This window comes from Macaca nemestrina, chromosome 1 (genome assembly GCF_043159975.1).
Source record: "Macaca nemestrina isolate mMacNem1 chromosome 1, mMacNem.hap1, whole genome shotgun sequence".
Classification (NCBI taxonomy): Eukaryota; Metazoa; Chordata; class Mammalia; order Primates; family Cercopithecidae; genus Macaca; species Macaca nemestrina.
Window position 1 is genome coordinate 232,897,849 of NC_092125.1, and position 24,835 is coordinate 232,922,683.

Genomic DNA, 24,835 nt, shown 5'->3' on the forward strand with positions numbered 1-24,835 from the left:
TGTGCACAGGTGTGTGCTCAGGTGTGTGCTCAGGTGTGTGTGCAGCTGTGTGCTCAGGCATATGCTCAGGTGTGTGCTCAGGCGTGTGTGCAGGCGTGTGCTCAGGCATGTGCTCAGGTGTGTGCTCAGGCGTGTGTGCAGGCGTGTGCTCAGGTGTGTGCTCAGGTGTGTCCTCAGGTGTGTGCAGGAGTGTGCTCAGGTGTGTGCAGGAGTGTGCTCAGGTGTGTGCTCAGGTGTGTGTGCAGGTGTGTGCTCAGGTGTGTGCAGGAGTGTGCTCAGGTGTGTGCTCAGGTGTGTGTGCAGGTGTGTGCTCAGGTGTGTGCTCAGGTGTGTGCAGGAGTGTGCTCAGGTGTGTGCAGGAGTGTGCTCAGGTGTGTGCTCAGGTGTGTGCTCAGGTGTGTCCTCAGGTGTGTGCAGGAGTGTGCTCAGGTGTGTGCTCAGGCATGTGCTCAGGTGTGTGCTCAGGCGTGTGTGCAGGCGTGTGCTCAGGTGTGTGCTCAGGTGTGTCCTCAGGTGTGTGCAGGAGTGTGCTCAGGTGTGTGCAGGAGTGTGCTCAGGTGTGTGCTCAGGTGTGTGTGCAGGTGTGTGCTCAGGTGTGTGCTCAGGTGTGTCCTCAGGTGTGTGCAGGAGTGTGCTCAGGTGTGTGCAGGCGTGTGCTCAGGTGTGTGCTCAGGTGTGTGCACAGGTGTGTGCAGGAGTGTGCTCAGCTGTATGTGCAGGTGTGTGCTCAGGTGTGCATGCAGGTGTGTGCTCAAGTGTGCGTGCAGGAGTGTGCACAGGTGTGTGCAGGAGTGTGCTCAGGTGTGTGTGCAGGTGTGTGCACAGGTGTGTGTGTAGGTGTGTGCACAGGTGTGTGCTCAGGAGTGCACGCAGGTGTGTGCTTAGGTGTGTGCTCAGGTGTGAGTGCAGGTGTGCATGCAGGTGTGTGCTCAGGTGCGTGTGCAGGAGTGTGCTCAGGTGTGTGCAGGAGTGTGCTCAGGTGTGTGCTCAGGTGTGTGTGCAGGTGTGTGCTCAAGTGTGTGCTCAAGTGTGTCCTCAGGTGTGTGCAGGAGTGTGCTCAGGTGTGTGCAGGCGTGTGCTCAGGTGTGTGCAGGAGTGTGCTCAGGTGTGTGCTCAGGCATGTGCTCAGGTGTGTGCTCAGGCGTGTGTGCAGGCGTGTGCTCAGGTGTGTGCTCAGGTGTGTCCTCAGGTGTGTGCAGGAGTGTGCTCAGGTGTGTGCAGGAGTGTGCTCAGGTGTGTGCTCAGGTGTGTGTGCAGGTGTGTGCTCAGGTGTGTGCTCAGGTGTGTCCTCAGGTGTGTGCAGGAGTGTGCTCAGGTGTGTGCAGGCGTGTGCTCAGGTGTGTGCAGCAGTGTGCTCAGGTGTGTGCTCAGGAGTGTGCTCAGGTGTGTGCTCAGGTGTGTGTGCAGGTGTGTGCTCAGGTGTGTGCTCAGGAGTGTGCTCAGGTGTGTGCAGGCGTGTGCTCAGGTGTGTGCTCAGGTGTGTGCACAGGTGTGTGCAGGAGTGTGCTCAGCTGTATGTGCAGGTGTGTGCTCAGGTGTGCACGCAGGTGTGTGCTCAAGTGTGCGTGCAGGAGTGTGCACAGGTGTGTGCAGGAGTGTGCTCAGGTGTGTGTGCAGGTGTGTGCACAGGTGTGTGTGTAGGTGTGTGCACAGGTGTGTGCTCAGGAGTGCACGCAGGTGTGTGCTTAGGTGTGTGCTCAGGTGTGAGTGCAGGTGTGCATGCAGGTGTGTGCTCAGGTGCGTGTGCAGGAGTGTGCTCAGGTGTGTGCACAGGTGTGTGCAGGTGTGTGCACAGGTGTGTTTGCAGGAGTGTGCTGAGGTGTGTGTGCAGGAGTGTGCTCAGGTGTGTGCTCAGGTGTGTGCAGGTGTATGCTCAGGTGTGTGTGCAGGAGTGTGCTCAGGTGTGTGCTCAGGTGTGTGCAGGTGTGTGCACAGGTGTGTGCAAGTGTATGCTCAGGTGTGTGTGCAGGAGTGTGTGCAGGTGTGTGCAGGTGTGTGCTCAGGTATGTGCAAGTGTATGCTCAGGTGTGTGCGCAGGAGTGCGCAGGTGTGTGCTCAGGTGTGTGCAGGTGTATGCTCAGGTGTGTGTGCAGGAGTGTGTGCAGGAGTGTGTGCAGGTGTGTGCCCAGGTGTGTGTACAGGTGTGTGCAGGTGTGTGCACAGGTGTGTTTGCAGGAGTGTGCTGAGGTGTGTGAGCAGGTGTGTGCAGGTGTATGCTCAGGTGTGTGCAGGTGTATGCTCAGGTGTGTGTGCAGGAGTGTGTGCAGGTGTGTGCACAGGTGTGTGCAGGTGTATGCTCAGGTGTGTGTGCAGGAGTGTGTCAGGTGTATGCTCAGGTGTGTGTGCAGGAGTGTGTGCAGGTGTGTGCTCAGGTGTGTGTGGCATGAGCTTCCGTACTTGCTCCTGTGCTGCTCACTGTCTAAGGCTGGCACCCAGGGCGAGCCATTCCAGGCGGAGCACACAGGACGCAGCCTTTTCAGCCTCATCTGGAGAGCACCATCCCCACTTCTGCCTTTGTCCACAGGAGAGGGGCTTGCGCGGGGGACCAGCAAGCGCTGCCTGCCGGAGGCCCCGGATGTAGAGCGGCCGCGGCCAGGACCCTCGCCGGGTGGGTTTGGTATTGCTGTTTTCCTGGAAGCTGCTGCGTCCCATGCGCGGGTTTGCTGGCACCGGCGGTGGGTTCATGGAATGAAGTAGAGCAGTCTTGAGAAGATCTGCATTTTGTTTTAGCTTCATGCAGGCACACGCGGGTGCACACGGCCCTGCGGGGGCCAGGAGAGCAATTGCAGAGAAGGCTGTGCCGAGGCTGCAGAGCTGAGGCCAACAGCAACCCCAGAAGTGTGGGGCTTGTCCTCACGCCACTCCTCAAAGCATTCCTCTTCATCTTCACAGACACAGCTCCGTGTCTGGCAGTTATTTCACCGTTTATATCATATTTAAACTGCATCCTTGCACAACCAAAGCTCTGGCCCGAGTCTGAGTGACTGGCGTCCCTACAGTGAACCAGGGTTTCCTGTGTGGATGCAGGACTTTGGTGCATAGAGAACCCCGTGGGGCAGAGGGGCTGGTGGATGGGGACCCAGGTGGGTGTCTGGGGTTCGAGGCCGGGGTGACTGCCCCACAATGGCCCCAAGGGTGTTGGTCACAGGCCTCACCTCCCCGCGGGCGAGGGGCCCCCTTTGATTCAGGAGGTAGAATTTGGCACCAGAGGGAGGCGCCATGGGCACGGGAAGATGTCCCCACCTCGCTCAGTGGTCGGCAATAGGAAGGGGGGGGCATGAGGCACGGGGGGCCGTCAGGGGTGTGAGGAGCACGGCTGGGGTCTGAGCTTCGAGGGGCCTTAGCTTCACTTCCAAGGGAGCTGGCCTCACAGGCCGAGGCGGGGACCCTCTGCCACCCACCCAGCCCGGCAGGGCTGCCTCCCATCAGCTCCGGGGATCCCCCAGATCCCAAGAACCCCTGCTCGGGGTCTCCTGAGGAAGGTCCCAGCCACACTGCCGGACTTCCCGGACAGGAGTCGGAGCAGCTGGGACGGCAACGCCGGTGCAGTGCCCAGGTTGGGCCCGGTGCCCGTGGGGGAGGGATGCCACCTGCAGGCGGGCTCAGGGACCTGGCACTGGGGAGACCAGGGTCCGCGGACGCCCCAGCCTGTGCTCCCAGGGCCCCACGACCCAACCCGAGAGTCTCTGCCCGGGTGCCAGGCCCACTGAGGCCACAGCGGAGGGTGGAGGGCGGGGTCCCACAGAGGCCATGGCCGGACAGAGGCCCCCAGCCACCTGCTCAGCCGGGCAGCCGAGCTCCAAAGGCAGCTGTAACCATGGTCATCTCAGCCCTGCCGAGGGCGAGGCTGTCTCACAGCCGCTGGAGGCGCTTTAGCGAGTGCAGGACAGTTTCTGGGGAGGAGATGCCCACCCACACGGAGCGTTCCTGAAGCTCTGAGGAGGGAGCAGCCACAGCCCAGCCCACTGGTCTCCACGTCTCCTGGTCATCCATCAGCCGAGAGCCCAGCGAGCATCAGGGCCAGCAGCTCAGCCTGGGAGGCTCCAGGACCTCAGGGCCGGCACCCCTCTGCCCAGAGCAAGGAAGGCCCCTCCCCACCCACAGAGCAGGCACCACGTGGGGCTGGCCTCACCCCTGGGCCTGCTGTGGCTGCTGTAGGGGCAGGAGTCCCAGACGAGGCGGGGGGGAATTCCAGGGGGCAACAGGGGGAGAGGTAGCGTGGGCACCAAGAGGGGCTGGGGTGGCCACAGCCCTGTCCTGCACAGGAGAACACAGGGTCTACCGCCACAGACCAGGAGGCTTTGGCCTCGTTGCAGGGCAGCAGTCTGGCTGGGGAGGAGGTAGGGCTGGGAACAGCACTTGCCTCCTCTGATTAGGGGATTAACTGTGTGCTGATAATTGAGCCGCCCCCGGCACCTGCCTGTTTGGAAGTGCTCACACCTCTGCTCACACCTCCGCCCGCTCACACCTCCGCCCGCTCACACCTCCGCCCACTCACACCTCCACCTGCTAACACCTCTGCCCGCTCCCACCTCCGCCCGCTCACATCTCCACCTGCTAACACCTCCACCTGCTAACACCTCTGCCCACTCACACCTCCACCCGCTCACACCTCCGCCCGCTCACACCTGCTCACACCTCCACCCGCTCACACCTCCACCTGCTCACACCTCCGCCCGCTCACACCTCCGCCCACTCACACCTCCGCCCACTCACACCTCCACCTGCTAACACCTCTGCCCGCTCCCACCTCCGCCCGCTCACATCTCCACCTGCTAACACCTCCACCTGCTAACACCTCTGCCCACTCACACCTCCACCCGCTCACACCTCTGCCCGCTCACACCTGCTCACACCTCCACCCGCTCACACCTCCACCTGCTAACACCTCCGCCCGCACACACCTCTGCCCGCTCACACCTGCTCACACCTCCACCCGCTCACATCTCCACCTGCTAACACCTCCGCCCAGTCACACCTCAGCCTGCTCACACCTCCACCCACTCACACCTGCTCACACCTCCACCCGCTCACACCTCCACCTGCTCACACCTCCGCTTGCTCACACCTCTGCCCGCTCACACCTCCACCTGCTCACACCTCCACCTGCTCACACCTCTGCCTGCTCACACTTCTGCCTGCTCACACCTCCACCTGCCTGTTTGGAAGCGCTAACACCTCCACCTGCTCACACCTCCACCTGCTCACACCTCTGCCCGCTCACACCTCCGCTCACACCTCCGCCTGCTCACACCTCCGCCTGCTCACACCTCCACCCGCTCACACCTCCCCCCGCTCACACCTCCACCCACTCACACCTGCTCACACCTCCACCCGCTCACACCTCCACCTGCTAACACCTCTGCCCGCTCACACCTCCGTCCACTCGCACCTGCTCACACCTCCACCCGCTCACACCTCCACCCGCTCACACCTCCACCTGCTCACACCTCTGCCCGCTCACACCTCCACCTGCTCCTCCCTTGGGCAGGGAGGCCTCTGGGCCCTCCATGTCAGTGTGGGGGGAGGGGTGGACAAGGTGCCAAGACTCTGCACTGCCAGGGGTATGGGGCACCCAGCTGCAGTTCTGAGCCTCCCTCGTCCACACATGTCCTGGTGTAGCTGTGTGGGGGCCAAGCCCCTTCCCCGTGAGCTGAAGAACACCCTCCATCAGGGAGGCATGGCCCAGCCTGCTGGGAAGAGCAGCCCTTCTGGGAATGGCCTGTGGATAATTGGGGTCCCAGTGCAATGGGAAGCCAGCAAGCTTTGGCACGCCAACCCCAGGGACCGCAGAGAGGTGACGCAACAGAAACTGCACCCCACCGAGGCCTCCAAAACCGAGCCCCACTGAGGCCCCCAAAACCGAGGCTCACTGAGGTCCCCGGGAGCCCTCAGGAGGAGCTGCTGTTTGGCATGGCTGGGAGCTCCACCTCAGTTTCCCCTCTTTCTGAAGTCATCTCTTAGGGGTTGTTTTGTTTGTTTTTGAGACAGAGTCTTGCTCTGTCACCCAGGCTGGAGTGCAGTGGTGTGATCTCGGCTCACTGCAACCTCCACCTCCCGGGTTCAAGAGATTCTTCTGCCTCAGCCTCCCAAGTAGCTGGGATTACAGATGCCCGCCACCACGCCTGGCTAATTTTTGTATTTTTTAGTAGAGACAGGGTTTCACCAGGCTGGTCTTGAACTCCTGACCTCAGGTGATCCGCCTGCTCAGCCTCCCAAAGTGCTGGGATTACAGGCGTGAGTCACTGCGCCCAGCATCATCTAGGGGTTTTGAACTCTTTGTCCAAACAGCCATGTTCTAGAATAAAGGACAAAGTCAAGGCCAAAGGACCGTCAAGCCCAGTCAGGGCCGAGAAGCTCAGGGACCCCCGACCCCAACCCTGCTTCCCCTAGCAGAATGGCAGAAGAAGAAGGCAGCGTCACGACCAGGAGGCATCCGGGCCCACGTGAGTGGTCCAACCTTCTGGACCCCTGGGGCGCCCGCCCCACCCTGCTCACCGCCGTGATCTGTGATCCAGCTCCACCGTTTTACCCTTTAAGAGCTGTCGAACCAGGCACAGCGAGAGGCAGGCAGGTCGAGCCAGGGAGTTCCAGACCAGCCCGGTCAACACAGCAAGGCTGTCTCTGCTTAAAAAAATGTTTAAGAGGGAATGATAGGCCGGGCGCGGTGGCTCAAGCCTGTAATCCCAGCACTTTGGGAGGCCGAGGCGGGTGGATCACGAGGTCAGGAAATCGAGACCATCCTGGCTAACATGGTGAAACCCCGTCTCTACTAAAAATACAAAAAAAAAAAACTAGCCGGGCGTGGTGGCGGGCACCTGTAGTCTCAGCTACTTGGGAGGCTGAGGCAGGAGAATGGCGTGAACCCGGGAGGCGGAGCTTGCAGTGAGCCGAGATCACGCCACTGCACTCCAGCCTGGGAGACACAGCGAGACTCCGTCTCAAAAAAAAAAAAAAAAAAGAGGGAATGGTAGACCGTGGAATCACAGAGCATGCACCCTTTGGAGTCAGGGTTTTCTCACCAGCCAAGGCCCTTGAAGTTGTGCGGGTTGCCTACACACGGATGCTACCTCCTTTTTGTTTCTTTTTTTTTTTGAAGGTGGAGTCTCATTCTGTGGCCCAAGCTGGAGTGCAGTGGCATGATCTCGGTTCACTGCAACCTCTGTCTCCTGGGTTCAAGTGATTCTCATGCCTCAGCCTCCTGAGTAACTGGAATTACAGGTGTGTGTCACCACACCCGGCTAATTTTTGTATTTTGAATGGAGACGTGTTTTCACCATGGTCGCCAGGCCTGTCTCAAACTCCTGACTTCAAGTGATCCGCCCGCTTCGGCCCTCACGGTGCTGGGATTCCAGGTGTGAGCCACCGCGCCCAGCCGGATCCTGGCCTCTTCACGGTGCTTGCTCCTCAGGCTGTCTGCACGGGGTGGGCTCACCACCCACCTGGGGGGAGAACGTTGTTTCAGGTGTGGAACTACTAAAATGAAGCTGCCAGCGAGTGTGTGAAGTATTTATTTCTCTGCGATGGACGCCCCAGAATGCGACTGCTGCCTTCCATAGCACCTGCATGTTCCAATTTTTTTTTTTTTTTTTTTTTTTTTTTGAGACGGAGTCTCGCTATGTCGCCCAGGGTGGAGTGCAGTGGCCGGATCTCAGCTCACTGCAAGCTCCGCCTCCCAGGTTTTTACGCCATTCTCTTGCCTCAGCCTCCCGAGTAGCCGGGACTACAGGCGCCCACCACCTCGCCCGGCTAGTTTTTTGTATTTTTTTAGTAGAGACGGGGTTTCACTGTGTTAGCCAGGATGGTCTCGAACTCCTGACCTCGTGATCCGCCCGTCTCGGCCTCCCAAAGTGCTGGGATTACAGGCTTGAGCCACCGCGCCCGGCCACATGTTCCAATTTTTAAGGAACTGCCAAGGCCTCCCTAGGGGCCGCACCACTCCACACCCCCAGCAGTGCATGAGGGACCAGCTGTGGCTGTCAAATCCTGGTCATCTGGACAGACAGTGGCATCTCCTGGTGCTCTGAATTCACAGCCCACTAGCCAACATTGCACACTGTATTTACAAATGCGTATGTTCTAACTCCTTTGCAAACACTTTGAATTAACAAAATCTTCCCCACTAAATCACTGGTATACCTCCAGACTCATTAAAAGTATAGTTTATTCCTAAAATCTCTTAAGTTTTTCAAGACCCTACATAAATGTAGTAAGATTCCACTTCAACTACAGAGCCTAAATAATTTCCTCATTTGAACGATGATTCAGCAGCAAAGCCGCCTCTCTCTCAGGACAAGTTCTCTTCAGCACTATGGATGCTGGGCTGGGCACGGCAGCTCACACCTGTGGTCCCAAGGCAGGAGGAGGATCCTTGAGCCCGGGAGGTCGAGGCTGCAGCGAGCTATGATGGCACCGCCACACTCCTGCCTGGACGACAGAGCAAGTCCTCATCTCAAAAACACACCCGCCCCTACAAAACCCCACACATTACAAACATAAAATAGGTTATATTTTAATACAAACAATACTAGTGCACAACTTAGTTCCCCAACCTTCCCATACCGAATTTGAAATCTCCAGGGAGGAAACTCCTGTTCAGGGACACAAACAGCCCAGTCGGCAGAGGTGGGTGCCCTCAGCCCCAAGACGTCTGTGGGGTCTCTGGTGTGATCTGCGGGCACCTGCGACTTACGCTGCTTCCCTGTGGCCTTCAGACCTAGCATCCCCGCTATAACCTGAGTATGGGATTCAGCCCAAGCGGCCCTTAGGGTGGTAAATGTCCTTTCTGTTTTAGTCTAGAGATTGTCGTTCAACTTGATGCGACCCTAAGATGTCCTTACGTTTCCACCTGGCCTACTGGAATCCTGCACCCTTTCATGTTCTCGGGAACGTGCACCCCGTGGGGTTCCTCAGGAGACTCCAGGGACATCTCGTGTGGCCTCATCTTCCTTCCCCAGGGAGAGGACTAGCTATCCACTGCCCGCCTGGCAGACGAGGGAATGCCCAGTGCCCAGGCAGCTGCTGTCAGGTTGGCCCAGGCCTGTAGGGGCTCTGCTCCCAGAGGTCGGGTGGGTGCCAGTCTCAGAGCACAGTTTGGCAGGTGCAGGGCGGGCCCTGTTGGGGCCTGCAGCCCAGGCCCAAGGCACACATGCCCATGCACTGCACAGCTTCCTGCAGCCCCAGGGCTTTGCCCTCTTCCCCCTGACAGGGGCCAACGTGTGGAGAGGTGCAGACCACCGTGAGTGATGGAACAAGGGGCGGGGACACTCGTGCACCAAGCTCCAGCATAAGGACGCGGTCACCCAGGGTCACAGTCCCAGGCCAAGCCAAGGGGTAGGGACTTTTTTTTTTTTTTTTTTTTTTTGAGACGGAGTCTCCCTCAGTGGCCCAGGCTGGAGTGCAGTGGCTGGATCTCAGCTCACTGCAAGCTCCGCCTCCCGGGTTCACGCCATTCTCCTGCCTCAGCCTCCCAAGTAGCTGGGACTACAGGCGCCTGCCACCTCACCCGGCTAGTTTTTTCTATTTTTTAGTAGAGACGGGGTTTCACCGTGTTAGCCAGGATGGTCTCGATCTCCTGACCTCGTGATCCACCCGTCTCGGCCTCCCAAAGTGCTGGGATTATAGGCTTGAGCCACCGCGGCCGGCCGGGGTAGGGACTTGAAACTGACACAGCAGCTTCTGCACCTGTGAAGTGAGCTGGGAAATGCTGGTCTTCAGGAAATAGTCAAGAAAGTGGACGCCAGGCATGGTGGCTCACGCCTGTAATCTCAGCACTTTGGGAGGGCCAGGCGGGAGGACTGCTTGAGCCCAGGAGTTTGTGAACAGCCTGGGCAAAACAGACTCGTCTCTACAAAAAATAAAGAAATATGTGCCAGGCATGGTGGCAAACACCCGTGGTCCCAACTACTCTGGAGGCTGAGGTGGAGGATCACTTGAGCCCAGGAGGTCCGGGCTGCAGTGAGCCTCGATCACACCACTGCATCCAGCCTGGGTGACAGCGTGACACCCTGTCTCAAACACACACACACAAAAAGGAAGTGGAAACACTGGCTCAGCTCCACGATGAGGTGCCGCAGACGACAAGAGCCCGTGGCACAGACTCGACTCCGAGAAGGGGACTGTGACTGTGTCCTCCCCGTGGTCCTCAAACGTCGCCCAGGACAGGTTCCTCTTAATGGGGCCGACACACAGAAGCTGCACATCCGCGGGCGCATGGCCGGAAACCCTGCAGCTGTCAGCGAAGCCCTAGTGCTGGGCGCCCACGCCCAGGCGTCCCACGGCCAGAGGCACTGGTGGCATCAACTCCTCCACAGAGGCCCCGAGGGAACCCTGGGATGGACCCTCAGACGAACATTGTCCTTCTAAAGAGAAGATATAAGCGTGGCTTCCCCACCTGTCCCCAATACTCCTGTTTAGAAAACATCCTCACGCTGTTAAGATGGGAGCTTTATTTCCATTGAAATCTCTGGCATTTAAACTTGGGAGGGAATCTGGAAGCGGCGTCCACCAACGGGGAACAACCCCAGAGAGCACGCAGGGTGGGCCTAGGAGCTCCCGGGAGCCAAGGGAGCTGGAGGGTCTGGGGGTTTGGGGGTCTGAGGGGTTGGGGGATCTGGGGGGGTCCTAGGGGGTTGGGGGGTCTGGGGAGGTTGGGGGCCCCGGGACACCTGCAGCGCCCCCCAACCCTGTGCGCTGGCCCAGCCAGGAGAGGGCCCGGGGACACCGACAGGACCCAAGCCTTTGATGAGCGGACGGACGCCCCCAGTTCCTTCGGGGAGCTCCTTTAAAGGTGTTCGCCGAAAGCTGCGAGAGCCGCGGGACGCGCAGAGCGGTCCTTTTCCTCCGAGGGTGGCTCAGAGGCAGAGTCCCGGAGAAACCCACGCGCCCGGCCTGTGCGGCAGCGACGCCACCCGGACCCCGGGACAGCCGAGACTCACGGGGGAGCGTCCTGAGGCCGCAGGGCCCTGGCCCGTCCGAGATGCGGAGCCCCGGGAGCCCTCCGGGTCCCAGCCGTCCTAGCCCCGCACCCGAGCCGGGGTCTCTCCCGCCGCGCTCCGACCCCGGCAGCCGAGGTCCCAGCACAGGCGCCGGCCGCGGACCTCGGGCGCATTTGGCGGCGGCTCGCGAGGCGCTCGGGGCGCTCCGTGGGTCTGGAGGGCGGGGGCTCCGCGCGCCCGCGGCCAAACCTGGTGCAGACGAAGCCGAAGCCGAAGCCGAAGCCGAAGCCGAAGCCACCGCCCCGGCCGCCCCCAAACGCTCCGCCTCCGCCTAAACCTGCGGAACACTAAGGACGCCGACTGTTGGGCCGTCGCCCGGGAGACCCCGACGACGCCCCGCCCCGTCTCCCGGCAACGCCAAGCAGCCGGCGCGCGAGGAATCCTGGGGAATGTAGTCCCTCCCTATCGGGGGGGGGGGGGGGTGGCCCGAATCGTACGCCGGGTCTTCCAGGACTACATTTCCCAGGGCGCTCCGCGCCCCGCCCCGGCACCCCACCCACGGCCTCGCGCGACGGTACCACCGGGCGAGGGCGGCTCTCGCGCGGGCCTCCGGGAGTTGTAGTTTTCTGTGGGAGCTGCGGGGCCTGGCGCCGGGGCCGGGGCGGAAGAAAGACTACAAGTCCCAGGGGGCGCGGCGCCGCCGCCTGAGGGCGGGGTGTACGAAAGAGAAACTCGGAGGCCGCCCGGGTGAGTGAGGGGCTGGGGGCGGGCGTGAAGGCAGCGGGTGGGGGCGCCGGGGTCAGTCTGGGCGGCTGGGTCGGCGCAGGGAGCGCGAGAGGCAGACAAAGGTCGGCGGCCCGGCCCGGCCCGAGGGACGCCCCCTGCACGTCCCCCATCGTTCAGCGCGCGGAGAAGCCGTCCGCGCCTGGGCCCGCGTCCTCGTCGCCGCCTCCCAGCAAGCCTGGCCGCGTCCTGTTGGGGAGAGGCGCCCAGGCCGAGCGGGACGCCTGGGGAGGGGAAGGGGCGTCTGAGGAGGGAAGGGGGAGCCCAGGGAGGGGCGGGGAGGGGGTCCCGGGACAGGGGAGGGGGTCCCTGGGGAGGGGAGGGGCTCCCGGGACAGGGGAAGGGGTCCCTGGGGAGGGGACAGGACGGGCCCCCGGGAGAAGAAAGGAGGCGCGCTCGCCTCTCCTTCCCCGCAGCCGGGAGTGGGGGCCCCGGCGGTCCCCGGTGTCCTAGAAGTCGGCCACGATTCGGGTCTTTTTCCCGCGAGGCTTTGGGATTTGTTTTTGTCCGTTTGTCACCTGCAGTAGCCGAGGGCTAGTGGGTGGGCTTTCAGGAGCGCGTCGTTGCGGTGGCAGCGAGTCGATGTTTGAGTTTGAGTGTAATTTAAGCCCAGGTGTTCGGGTGCATTTGTTACCACGTTTCAAAGCAAACGCGGCTTCTTCCCTGGGAAACTACTTTGTGACTGAATTTCTTACCCGCCTCGTCCTGTTAAATTTCAGGATGTCAAACTTGGCACCCTGTTTCTGGTTTTCGTTATTCTTAGTATTACCACAGTGTGCAGAGAAGGCAGAGCTGCGTCTTCCTCTTTTATTTTTCCGTAGGTTACTGCTCAGGTGGTTTGGTTACATGGGTAAGCTTTTTAGTGGTGATTTTTGAGAGATTTTGGTGAACCCATCACCCGAGCAGTACAAACTGCAACCTATTTGTAGTTTTTTATTCTTCGCCCCCTCCCACCCTTTCCTCCAGAGTCCATTGTATCATTCTTAGGCGTCTTCCCGTTTCCTGATGGCTTAACCTGGGAAACCGTCGTCCTCGCAGAGGGTGCCGGTACCGAGCCCCGGAGTAGGGGCAGCCGCCCGGGACGTTCAGTGATGAGCCCAATTACTCAGGTTTCCGTTCCCCGTTTGCGTTCAGCCAGGATGCGTCATGGCCACGTTGTTTTTAACATACATGTTTATGAATTATACAGAAACGTTCTTTTCCTGACACACACACATCCTGCCCCCAGTACTCCTCCTAAAAGCCGGTCAGGCAGGTGTCTTCACGCGCAGTCACCTCAGCGCTGGGGTCCACGGGCAGCATCCCGGGAACCCCCGAGATACTTCCCAGCCCCTCCCTGCCTTACCGCTGCTCTCCACCTTAGCTTTGACTTATTGGGTAGCTCATTTAAAGAACAGCTGTAGGTGCTGGGGTGTGAGATCGCTTGAGACCAGCCTGGGCAACATAGGGAGACCCCGTCTCTATAAAAAATACAAAATACTATCCAGGCATGGTGGCAAGCGCCTGTGGCCCGTTAAAGTAGGTTGCTAGTCAGACATGAGCAGGGCAGAAGAGGGCCCCTCTACCAGGGACATTTGGCTGGTCAGTGAAGGCGGCCTTGGCCGGGCGTGGTGGCTCACACCTGTAATCCCAGCACTTTGGGAGGCCGGGGGGGTGGTGGTGGGCGGGTCACAAGGCGAGGAGTTCGAGACCAGTCTGGCCAATATGGTGAAACCCCGTCTCTAATAAAAATACAAAAATTAGCTGGGCGTGGTGGCCTTCGCCTGTAGTCCCAGCTACTCGGGAGACTAAGGCAGGAGGGAATTGCTTGAACCCGGGAGGGGTAGGTTGCAGTGAGCCGAGATCGCGCCATTGCACTGCAGTCTGGGTGACAGAGCGAGACTCTGTCTCAAAAAAGAAGGCCTAGAGGGAGCGTGGGCACAACTCCAGTAAACTCTGCGCATACTTCCTCCCAAGTGCTGGCAGCCGTGCGTGAGGATGGCCTACCCCGAGGGAAGAACTGGGAGAAGTAACACACCCCGGAAGCCTGCCGGTAGAAGACCCGAAGTCAAAGGTCAAACCACGCACTTGATCTCTCAGGTCCCCCGCCTGGCCCTCTTCCAAGGGTGCTTTACTTCCTGTCATTCCTGCTCCAAAGCTTCTTCATCAACTGTTGATCCTGTTGTAAAACTGCCTGGCTCTCTTCTGCCTCCTGCCGCTCAAATTCTTTCTTCCGAGGAGGGAAGAATTGAGATTCACTGCTGCTAGCGTGCTTTGGTGTCAGAAGTGGGATATGTTCTGCCACTAACAGTCCCAGCTACTCGAGGGACTGAGGCAGGAGGATCACTTGAGCCCCGGAGGTGGAGACTGCAGTGAGCCGAGATCACAACGATGCACTCCAGCCTGTTTCACAAAGAAAAGAAAGAGCCACCGCTTCTCACCACTCCGGCTGAGGATTGTGTGTGCTGAGATGGAGCATGGAGCTCAGGTGAGCCCGCAGAGCTCTGTTACCTGCAGAATGTATCTGAGTCGCGGCCCCAAAGTATGTCAGCGGTGGCCTCAAATCTCGCCGCTTCAGAAGAAAAAATTCGGTGGAAGGACATGAGGCAGAAGGAGAGACTGAGGCAAGTTTTAGAGCAGGAGTGAAAGTTGAAGCTTTAGAGCAGGAATGAAAGGAAGTACCCTTGGAAGAGGGCCAGGCTGGCACTGTGAGAGATCAGGTGCGTGGTTTCACCTTTTGACTTAGGGTTTTATACGCTGGCAGGCGTCTAGGGTCTTGCACCCCTTCTTCCCTGATCCTTCCTTAGGGTGGGCTGTCCACCCACGCAGCAGCCTGCTGCACGTGGGAGGGAGCATGCGCGGTGTGGTCCTTGGAGGGAGGGAGCATGCCCGGTGTGGTCCCTGGAGGGAGGGAGCATGCACCGTGTGTTCACTGGTGGGAGGGAGCATGCGCGGTGTGTTCACTGGAGGGAGGGAGCATGCGCCGTGTGCGCCCTGCGGGAGGGAGAGTGCGCCGTGTGGTCCCTGGAGGGAGGGAGCGTGCGCGGCGTGGTCCCTGGAGGGAGGGAGCGTGCGCGGCGTGGTCCCTGGAGGGAGGGAGCGTGCGCGGCGTGGGCCCTGGAGGGAGGGAGCGTGCGCGGCGTGGGCCCTGGAGGGAGGGAGCGTGCGCGGCGTGGGCCCTGGAGGGAGGGAGCGTGCGCGGCGTGGGCCCTGGAGGGAGGGAGCGTGCGCCTTGTGTTCACTGGCGGGAGGGAGCGTGCGCGGTGTGTTCACTGGTGGGAGGGAGCGTGCGCCGTGTGTGCCCTGCTGGAGGGAGAGTGCCTCGTGTGCGCCCTGCGGGAGGGAGCATGCGCCGTGTGGTCCTTGGAGGGAGGGAGCATGCGCGGTGTGGTCCCTGGAGGGAAGGAGCATGCGCTGTGTGGTCACTGTTGGGAGGGAGCATGCGCGGTGTGTTCACTGGAGGGAGGGAGCATATGATGTGTGCGCCCTGCTGGAGGGAGAATGCGCCGTGTGCGCCCTGCGGGAGGGAGCATGCGCCATGTGGTCCCTGGAGGGAGGGAGCATGCGCCGTGTGTTCACTGGAGTAGTGCTCATGCTCACCTCCTCCCGCCTCCCTGTGCAGTGACTGCTGCCCGGAGGCTGGCGTTACGGTGAGCGTGGGTGTGGTCTACCCACTGCCCCAGCCGGTGGTTGCTTTTACAGGGTGGTTTTGCAAGATGATACTTACTTAAAATCACAGTGACCTGAGCCATCATTTTTTCATTGAAACGAATTCTTTTTTGTTGTTGAGACGGGGTCTGGCTCTGTCGCCCAGGTAGAGTGCAGTGGTGCCATCGTGGCTCACTGTAGCCTTGACCTCCGGGGCTCAAGAGAGGCTTTCACCTCAGCCTCCCAAATAGCTGGGACCACGGGTATGTGCCACCAAGCCCAGCTGTTTTTTTTGTTTTTTTTTTTTTTTGGTAGAGATGAGATCTCACTTCCAGGTTGGTCTTGAACTCCTGGGCTCAAGCGATCCTCCCACCTCGGCCTCCCAGAATGCGGGATTACAGGCCAGAGTCACCACACCTGCCCTGAAACCAGTTCTTCTAAGGGAAAATAAGGGTGGTGAAACAGTGTATAGCACAATTTAAATTCTCACTTTTACATTGACTTGTAGAAATTTTCACCCCATTATGTAGCTTTGTGGCTCCAATGAGATTTTCAAAATAGAAAATGCGTTTATTTAGTTACTGAGGCATAATTTATATGCAGTGAAACACAGAGCTTGTGTCCAGTTAACTTGTTTTGACAAAGGAGTCACCTGCGTAACCCAGACTCCTGTCGTGATGGAGAATCTTCCTGAGACCCGCGGAGGCCACTGCAGGACCAGAGCGCTGACTCTGAGTGTTAGGAGTCACATGTGTGGGCGGTTTTGCGTCTGCCACGGTTCACACAGAGAACCGTTTTGGAGTTTCCTCTGAGGCGCTGCACGAGGAACTGCTGTGGGACGTGCTGTTGCGGGCTCGTGGTCTCTGAGGGCGCTCCGGTGGGTTTCCAGCGTCTGAAGACCTTGGGCCTATTTTTGTGCACATGTTTGGTGGGCAGGTGGTGTTTTTCTTGGGAACGTGCCCAGGGGATTCCTTTTCTCTAGCAGTTAAGCAGGCACTGGCCTGAGATGAGCGGAATGGAAACAGTGATGGCTCGCTGCCAGGCGCTAACTGACTCCCTGTTTCCCGGCCATAACTACAGCATCACTGTCGGTAACTTCCTCCTGGTAAGACACCGCCGACCACGGACTGGTTCTGAAGGTCCATAGAGGATGTGACTGGCGTGACTTCCAGGCCCCGCCTCACCTTTGGCCATACAGGGCCTCATTGTCTTACACGTAAATGTCTCACCTCTCAGTGAACATGGGTCCTACGTTACACGCGTGTTTATCCAGTGCACATGCATTAAGACACGCAGGAGAGAGGAGCGCTTGGGCCCAGGAGTTCAAGACCAGCCTGGGAAACAGCAAGGCACCCTTTTTACCGAAAAATAAAAATAAAATTAGCCAGATGTGGTGGCAGGCATGTAGTCCTAGCTACTTGGGAGGCTGAGGCGGGAGAGTTGCTTGAGCCCAGGAGTTCAAGATGGCAGTGAGCTGCGATCGCACCACTGCACTCCAGCCTGGGCAACAGCAAACCCCTGTCTCTAAAAGAAAGAAAGAAAGACATTTTAAAAAGGAAGAAAGGAAAGGAAACTGTTCCCATTAAACACCAACTCCCCGTTCCTCCCTGCCCCCAGCCCCTGGTAACCACCATTGTCTTTTCTGTCTCCATGAATTTGACAGACGACCCTGGGAACCTCATGAGTAGAATCATACGGTATTTCTCCTATTGTGATGAGCTGCTTTCACTTAGCATAGTGTTTTCAAGGTTCATCCTTGTTGTAGCATGCATCCAAAGTTTCTTTTCAGGACTATAGAATATTCTACTGTGTGTATAGACCACGTTTGGTTTATCCATTCATCTGTGGGTGGACACTTGCCCCCACCTTTTGGCTGTGGTGAACAATGCTGCTGCAGACGTGGTGGCCGTGGTGGACCATGCTGCAGGCGTGGCCATGGTGGACCATGCTGCAGACGTGGTGGCTGTGGTGGACCATGCTGCAGGCGTGGCCATGGTGGACCATGCTGCAGACGTGGTGGCCGTGGTGGGCCATGCTGCAGACGTGGTGGCCGTGGTGGACCATGCTGCAGACGTGGTGGCCGTGGTGGACCATGCTGCAGGCGTGGCCATGGTGGACCATGCTGCAGACGTGGTGGCCGTGGTGGGCCATGCTGCAGGCGTGGTGGCTGTGGTGAACAGTGCTGCTAAGACATGGTTGTACAGACATCTCTTGGAGTCCTGGTTTTCAGTTCTTTGGGGTGTAGACCCACAAGTAAAGTACCTGGGTCATAGAGTAATTCTGTGTTTAATTCTGTGTGTGTGTTTAGTTTTTGAGAAACTGACATACCGTTTTTCACACCATTTTATATTCTCAGCAGCGTGCACAAGGGTTCCATTCTCTCCGCATGCTTTCGCCAACATTTATTTCTGTATTTTTGGTAATAGCCATTCTCATGGGTATGGAGTAGTATTTCATTTTGGTTTTGGTTTGCATTTCCCTAATAGTTAGTGACGTTAATCGATACTTTTTAGTTGAAGATTTAGCCATTTGTATTTAATGCTGATATTAGAGGGTTTGGGTTGGAGTCCCCCATCTTTATGTTCGATTTTATTTTTCCACCTACTTTTCCCTGCTCCTCCTTTTTCCTTCCTTTTTTGTAGGTGAATTGAGTTGTGTTTTTTAATCCAATTTTATCTCTTCTGCTGACTTTTTAGTTCTGCCTCTTTGTGTTGTTTTTTAAGTGGTTCCTCTGGAGATTAAATATGCACGTTTAGCTTATTGTAATCCATCTTTAAAAATATTCCTGTGCTTCACAGAACCTTAGCGAACAGACTCCAGTTACACTCCGTGCTCTCGTCGGCATACATTTCACTTCTAGGTATGCTGGAAAATTCTGCAACACACTTACTATTATTATTTATTTTATTTTATTTATGGATTTTGAGATGGAGTCTTGCTGTGTCACCCAGGCTGGAGTGCAGTGGTATGATCTCGGCTCACTGCAACCTCCACCTTCCTGGGTTCATGCCATTCTCCTGCCTCAGCCTCCCAAGTAACTGGGAGTACAGGCGCCTGCCACCACGCCCGGCTAATTTTTTTTTTTGTATTTTTAGTAGAGACGGGGTTTCTTTCTTTTTTTTTTTTTTTTTATGAGACGGAGTCTCGCTCTGTTGCCCAGGCTGGAGTGCAGTGGCCGGATCTCAGCTCACTGCAAGCTCCGCCTCCCGGGTTCACACCATTCTCCTGCCTCAGCCTCCCGAGTAGCTGGGACTACAGGCGCCCGCCACCTCGCCCGGCTAGTTTTTTTGTATTTTGTAGTAGAGACGGGGTTTCACCGTGTTAGCCAGGATGGTCTCGATCTCCTGACCTCGTGATCCGCCCGTCTCGGCCTCCCAAAGTGCTGGGATTACAGGCTTGAGCCACCGCGCCCGGCCGAGACGGGGTTTCACCGTGTTAGCCAGGATGGTCTTGATCTCCCTACCTCGTGATCCGCCCACCTCAGCCTTCCAAAATGCTGGGATTACAGGCATGAGCCACCGTGCCCGGCCCACACTTATTATTTTTACTTTAGTTAATAGTCTAATATTAAGGGTTTATTTATTTTTTAAATCCAATGCGTTTACTTTTTTTTTTTTTTTGAGATGTCTTGCTCTGTCATCCAGGCTGGGGTGTGGTGGCGCGATCATGGCTCACTACAGCCTCAACCTCCTGGACTCAAGCTATCCTCCCACCTCCCTCCCGTGTAGCTGGGACCACAGGCGAGTGCCAGCGTCTGGCTGATCTCTTGTAAAGGTTTCGCCGTGTTGCCCAGGCTGGTCCCAAAACTCCTGCCTTCGATCCTCCAGCCTCAGCCTTCCAAAGTGCTGGAATTCCAAGTGTGAGCCACTGCTCCTGGCCTTTACTTCTTAAATTGAGAATTTCTATACAATTTTACGGTAGTTGGCCAGACATGCTGAACATATTTGCTGAACATTGCAGTTGAAAACTGTCAGACACCAGTTTATTCTGGAGTCAGAGGGCCTGGCCTGGGCCTATCCGTGCCGCCTACTCACCGTGTGGTCTTGTTCAAGTCTTTTCCTTATCTTTAAAGTGGGGCGATAAGAGGCATCGTTGACATTAGTGAAGACAGATCCCTTTGCGTGGGGTCTGGCACGTGGCAGGTGCTCTGTAAGTGTTGGTTGCTGCTGTTGTTGGACAGTGAACAGGTTTACATCCCTTGGAGACCCAGGATCTGTAGCACAAAGAGACTCGTCCTTTCAGCCCGTGCTCTCCACGTTCTGTGCTGCCAAAGCTTTTTTGTCTCCTTTGAGACAGGGCCTCGCTCTGTTGCCCAGGATGGAGTGCAGCTGCATTCCTGGCTCGACCAGCTTGAATGCACCTGCACTGTGGCTTCGAACTCCTGGCCTGAAGCAGTCCCCTCGCATCAGCCTCCCAGGCAGCTGATATTCCAGGTGTGAGCCACCATGTCCAGACCGCAGGCTTGTTACTGCCCAGAGCTGAGCCCCTGGGAAGCAATACCAGTGCCCACCGTCTGGAAACTTTTGGTTTCTGGATACAGAAAGCCATATGATGGGGTTTTTCTTCCAGTGCGAAAGAATAAACTTCTAACAGAGTGACCCTGCCATGGCGCAACTATAACCCTGGACAGAGTATGAGAAACGGCTCCCTGAGGGCTGTGGAGAGGGGCAAATTTTGGAGGCAAGTTTAGACTTGAAGGAAGCAGCCAGCACAGTTTCCTGTTTTTGCATCTTTGCCCTGAGGGCAGCCACAGTCCCCACATGATAGTGTGAGGTGACTAATGCACTGACAGAAAGTCTGCTATCTCGGCCTGGCGCAGTGGCTCATGCCTGTAATCCCAACACTTCAGGAGACTGAGGCAGGCGGATCGTGAGGTCAGGAGTTGGAGACCAGCCTGGCCAACATGGTGAAACCCCGTCTCTACTAAAAATACAAAACATTAGCCAGGCGTGGTGGCGGGCTCCTGTAATCCCAGCTACTCATGAGGCCGAGGCCGGAGAATCGCGTGAGCCTGGGAGGCAGAGGCTTCAGTGAGCTGAGATCTTGCCACCGCACTCCAGCCTGGGTGACAGAGCGAGACTCTGTCTCAAAAAAAAAAAAAAAGTAAAAAGTCTACTATCTGGCCGGGCAGCTCACTCCTGTAATCCCAGGATTTTGGGAGGCTGAGACGGGAGAATTACTTGAGGCCAGGTGTTCAGGACCAGCCTGGGCAACACAGTGTCTACAAAAGACTAGAACATTACCTGATTCCCAACTATTCAGGAGGCCGGGGTCAGAGGATCGCCGCCACTGCATTCCTGCCCGGGCAACAAGGCAGAATGTGTCTCCGAAAAACAAACAAAAAAGAAAGTACGCTACCTTCCTCGTTCCAGGAGCAGGCAGGGGAAGGAGCGAGGCACCCATAGCCACTCGAAAATGAGAGTAGAAGCCCCAGAAGGAATCAGAGAGGAGGAGTCCTGTGTGTAGATGCCACTCGTTTCTGGCAAACCCCTGACCCCTGCATGCACCCCGTGCCATGCAGTGACCTGAGCCACCGCTCACCGCAGGTGTGACAGCGTTTGCAGTTTGAATCTAATGAAATTAATTGCCTGCTAAGTAGAAACATGGATTCTCTTCAGAGGAATATCTCAGAATCCGGTGTCTCCACAATGTGACGTTTGCAATGTGTGGGATGCAGTTCAAACTAACATATGAAGAGCCGGGAAAATGTGCGCCCTTCTCGAAGGGAAAGACGACAGACATGAATCGTGCTCTGACCTAGCTGCTGGGGTCATCAGAAAAGCACTTTGGAGCAGGCTTAGGGACTGTGCTCAGTGAAGAAAGGGGAAATGCACGCAGAATGAACAAAGTGCCGGAAATCTCAGCAGAGGAAACATGTTTAAATGAGCCAAATGGGAATTTTAGGTTAAACAAATACAAGATCTGGCTGGGCGTGGTAGCTCACACCTGTAATCCCAGCACTTTGGGAGGCCGAGGCAAAGAATCGCTTGAGCCCAGGAGGCGGAGGTTGCAGTGAGCCGAGACTGTGCCACTGCACTCCAGCCTGGGGACAAAAGCGAAACTGTCTCAAAAACAAAAACAACAACAAACAAAAAAACCAAGATCTGAAATTTTATTTTGTTTATTTTATTTATTTATTTATTTATTTATTTATTTTTTTTTGAGACAGGGTCTTACTCTGTCACCCAGGCTGGAGTGCAGTGGTGTGATCTCGGCTCACTGCAACTTCCGCCTCCCGGGTTCAAGTGATTCTCCTGCCTCAGATTCCTGAGTAGCTGGGACTACAGGCACTTGCCACCACGGCCGGCGATTTTTTTTTTTTTCTTAAGTACAGAGGGGGTTCACTATGTTGGCCAGGCTTGTCTCAAACTCCTGACATCAGGTGATCCACCTGCCTCAGCCTCCCAAAGTGCTGGGATTACAGGTGTGAGCCACTGCACCCAGCCAAGATCTGAAATTTTAAAATTCATCAAATGAATATAACAGAAGAGAAATAACAGAGAAAATAGGCAGAGTCCTCAAAGACAGAGGAATAGAAATTGTCCAATCTGTGAAAAAAAAAAGAGAGAGGGTGGAAGTGATTGGAGGAAAAAAACAAAACAAAACCATGAACAGAGCCTCAGGGACCTGTAGGGCAATATCGATGAAATGTCTAACACTTCAGGGACCTGTAGGGAGATATGGACATGTCTTAACATGCAGGTAATTACAGAAGTCCAGGAGAGGAGAGGCACAGCTGACAGAAGAAATACTTGAAGAAACAGTAACCAGAAACTTTCAAATTTGGTGAAAGACATAAGTTTATAGTTTTAAGAATCTCAAACAGTATAAATGTGAATAAAACCATACCTGGACCCATCACTTCAAAATTTTTTTTTTTTTTTTTTTTTTTTTTTTGAGATGGAGTTTTGCTCTCGTCGCCCAGGCTGGAGTGCAGTGGTGCGATCTCGGCTCACTGCAACCTCCACCTCCCGGTTCAAGTGATTCTCCTGCCTCAGCCTCCCGTGTAGCTGGGACTACAGGCCCACACCACCACACCCAATTAATTTTTGTATTTTTAGTAGATAACGGGGTTTCTCCTTGTTGGCCAGGCTAGTCTCGAACTCCTGACCTCAGGTGATCCACCTGCTTTGGCCTCCCAACGTGCTGGGATTACAGGTGTGAGCCACCATGCCAGCCCCAAAACGATTAAAAACTAAAGATTAACTTTTAAAATCTTGAAAGCAGCCAGAGAAAAATAACAGATCACACACAGCACAGCACTGTCAAGACTGTGAGCTGATTGATAAACCGTGAGCTGACAGACCCTGGGCCGACAGAGCCTGATCCTACAGAGCCTGGGCGGACAGAGCCTGGGCCGACAGAACCTGGGCCGACACAGCCTGGGCCGACAGAGCCTGATCCTACAGAACCTGGGCCGACACAGCCTGGGCCGACAGAGCCTGGGCCGATAGACCGTGAACTGATAGACTGAGTCTGTGAGATTTAAAAAAAAAATTTTTTTTTGATACAGAGTCTCTGGGATTAGCGGCGTGTGCCATCACACCCAGCTAAAAGATACACTTTAAATATAAAAAACACAGGTAGGCTGAAAGTGACTGCAAAAACCACAAACACACACACACACGTATACATATATACATATACACACATATATACACGTGTATGTGTATATATATAATCAGGCTGGAGTGGCTTTTGTTGTTGTTGTTTGAGATGGAGTCTCGCTCTGTCTCCAAGGCTGGAGTACAATGGCTTGATCTCGGCTCACTGCTACCTCCATTTCCTGAATTCAAGCGATTCTCCCACCTCAGCCTGCCAAGGAGCTGGGACAACAGGCACGCACCACTTTACCCAGATAATTATTGTATTTTTAGTAGAGATGGGGTTTCACCACATTGGCCAGGCTGGTCTCGAACTCCTGACCTCAAATTACCCGCCTGCCTTGGCCTCCCATATTGCTGGGATTACAGGCATGAGCCACCGCACCCAGCCTGGAGTGGCTATATTTATGTAACACGAAATCAGTTTCAAGATACAGAGTGTTACCAGAGGGAAAGCAGGGGAGGGAAGACATCAGTTATGAATGTGCCTAATAACAGAGCCTCAAAATACATGAAGCAAATCCAACAGAATTAAAGGGAGAAATAGACAATCCCACAATCATAGGAGGAGATTTTAATCTCTCTCTCTCTCTAATTCTTAGAACAGTAGACCAGAAACATCTGAAGACATGGAGGATCTGAATAACGCTATCATCATCTTGACTTAAGTAGTATTTATAGTAACATATCAGGCTGCACGTGGTGGCTCACACTTGTAATTCAGGCACTTTGGGAGACCGAGGCAGGTGGATCACCTGAGGTCAGGAGTTCAAGACCGACCTGGCCAACATGGTGAAACCCCATCTCTACTAAAAACACAAAAATTAGCTGGGTGTGGTGACGGGCACCTGTAATCCCAGCTACTTGGGAGGTTGAGGCAGGAGAATGGCGTGAACCCAGGAGGTGGAGCTTGCAGTGAGCCGAGATCACACCATTGCACTCCAGCCTGGGCAAGAAGAACAAAACTCTTCTCAAAAAAAACAAAAACCAAAAGTTACACATAGTAAATAACCAAAGTGCACATGGTACATTTTCCAGCACAGACCAACTGCTGTGTCCTAAAACAAGTTCCAACCAATTTTAAAAGAATCATACGGCCGGGCGCGGTGGCTCAAGCCTGTAATCCCAGCACTTTGGGAGGCCGAGACGGGCGGATCATGAGGTCAGGAGATCGAGACCATCCTGGCTAACACGGTGAAACCCCGTCTCTACTAAGAAATACAAAAAAAAAAAAAAAAAAAAAAAAACTAGCCGGGCGAGGTGGCGGGTGCCTGTAGTCCCAGCTACTCGGGAGGCTGAGGCAGGAGAATGGCGTGAACCCGGGAGGCGGAGCTTGCAGTGAGCTGAGATCCGGCCACTGCACTCCAGCCTGGGCTACAGAGCGAGACTCTGTCTCAAAAAAAAAAAAAAAAAAGTATCATACAAAGTACACTTTCTGAGCACAAAGGAATTAAATTAGAAATCAACAACAAATAAAACAGGAAAAACTCAAATGTTTGGAAATGAACCCACTTTTGAATAAACCCTGGGTCAAAGAAGAACTCAAATGGGAAATTAGAAAATATTTCCAGGCTGGGGCCAGGCGCGGTGTCTCACACCTGTAATCCCAGCACTTTGGGAGGTTGAGGCGGGTGGATCACAAGGTCAGGAGTTCAAGACCAGCCTGGCCAGCATGGTGAAACCCCATCTCTACTAAAAATACAAAAAATTAGCTGGGCGTGGTGGCGCACACTTGTAATCCCAGCTATTCGGGAGGCTGGGGCAGAGAACTGCTTAAAAACCCGAGAGGCGGAGCTTGCAGTGAGCCGAGATTGTACCACTGCACTCCAGCCTGGGCGACAGAGCGAGACTCTGTTTAAAAAAAAAAGGCCGGGCGCGGTGGCT

The 24,835-nt window shown here is 55.9% G+C and overlaps 1 protein-coding gene across 9 annotated transcripts in view; it reads left to right on the forward strand.

Moving 5' to 3' along the window:
• Positions 1 to 11,403: 11,403 nt before the first annotated feature.
• The window catches only part of C1H1orf159 (chromosome 1 C1orf159 homolog), a 30,657-nt gene continuing 17,225 nt past the window's right edge, over positions 11,404 to 24,835 (forward strand). For 2 of the 9 annotated variants that reach the window (XM_071068240.1, XM_071068218.1), the window contains exon 1: positions 16,065 to 18,207. The gene's annotated coding sequence lies outside the window, so the exon portion shown is untranslated. Of the gene's footprint in view, positions 11,685 to 12,060; positions 14,188 to 16,064; positions 18,208 to 24,835 lie in introns of those variants that run through there. The other 7 variants (XM_071068221.1, XM_071068226.1, XM_071068227.1 and 4 more) reach the window with 7 other exon arrangements.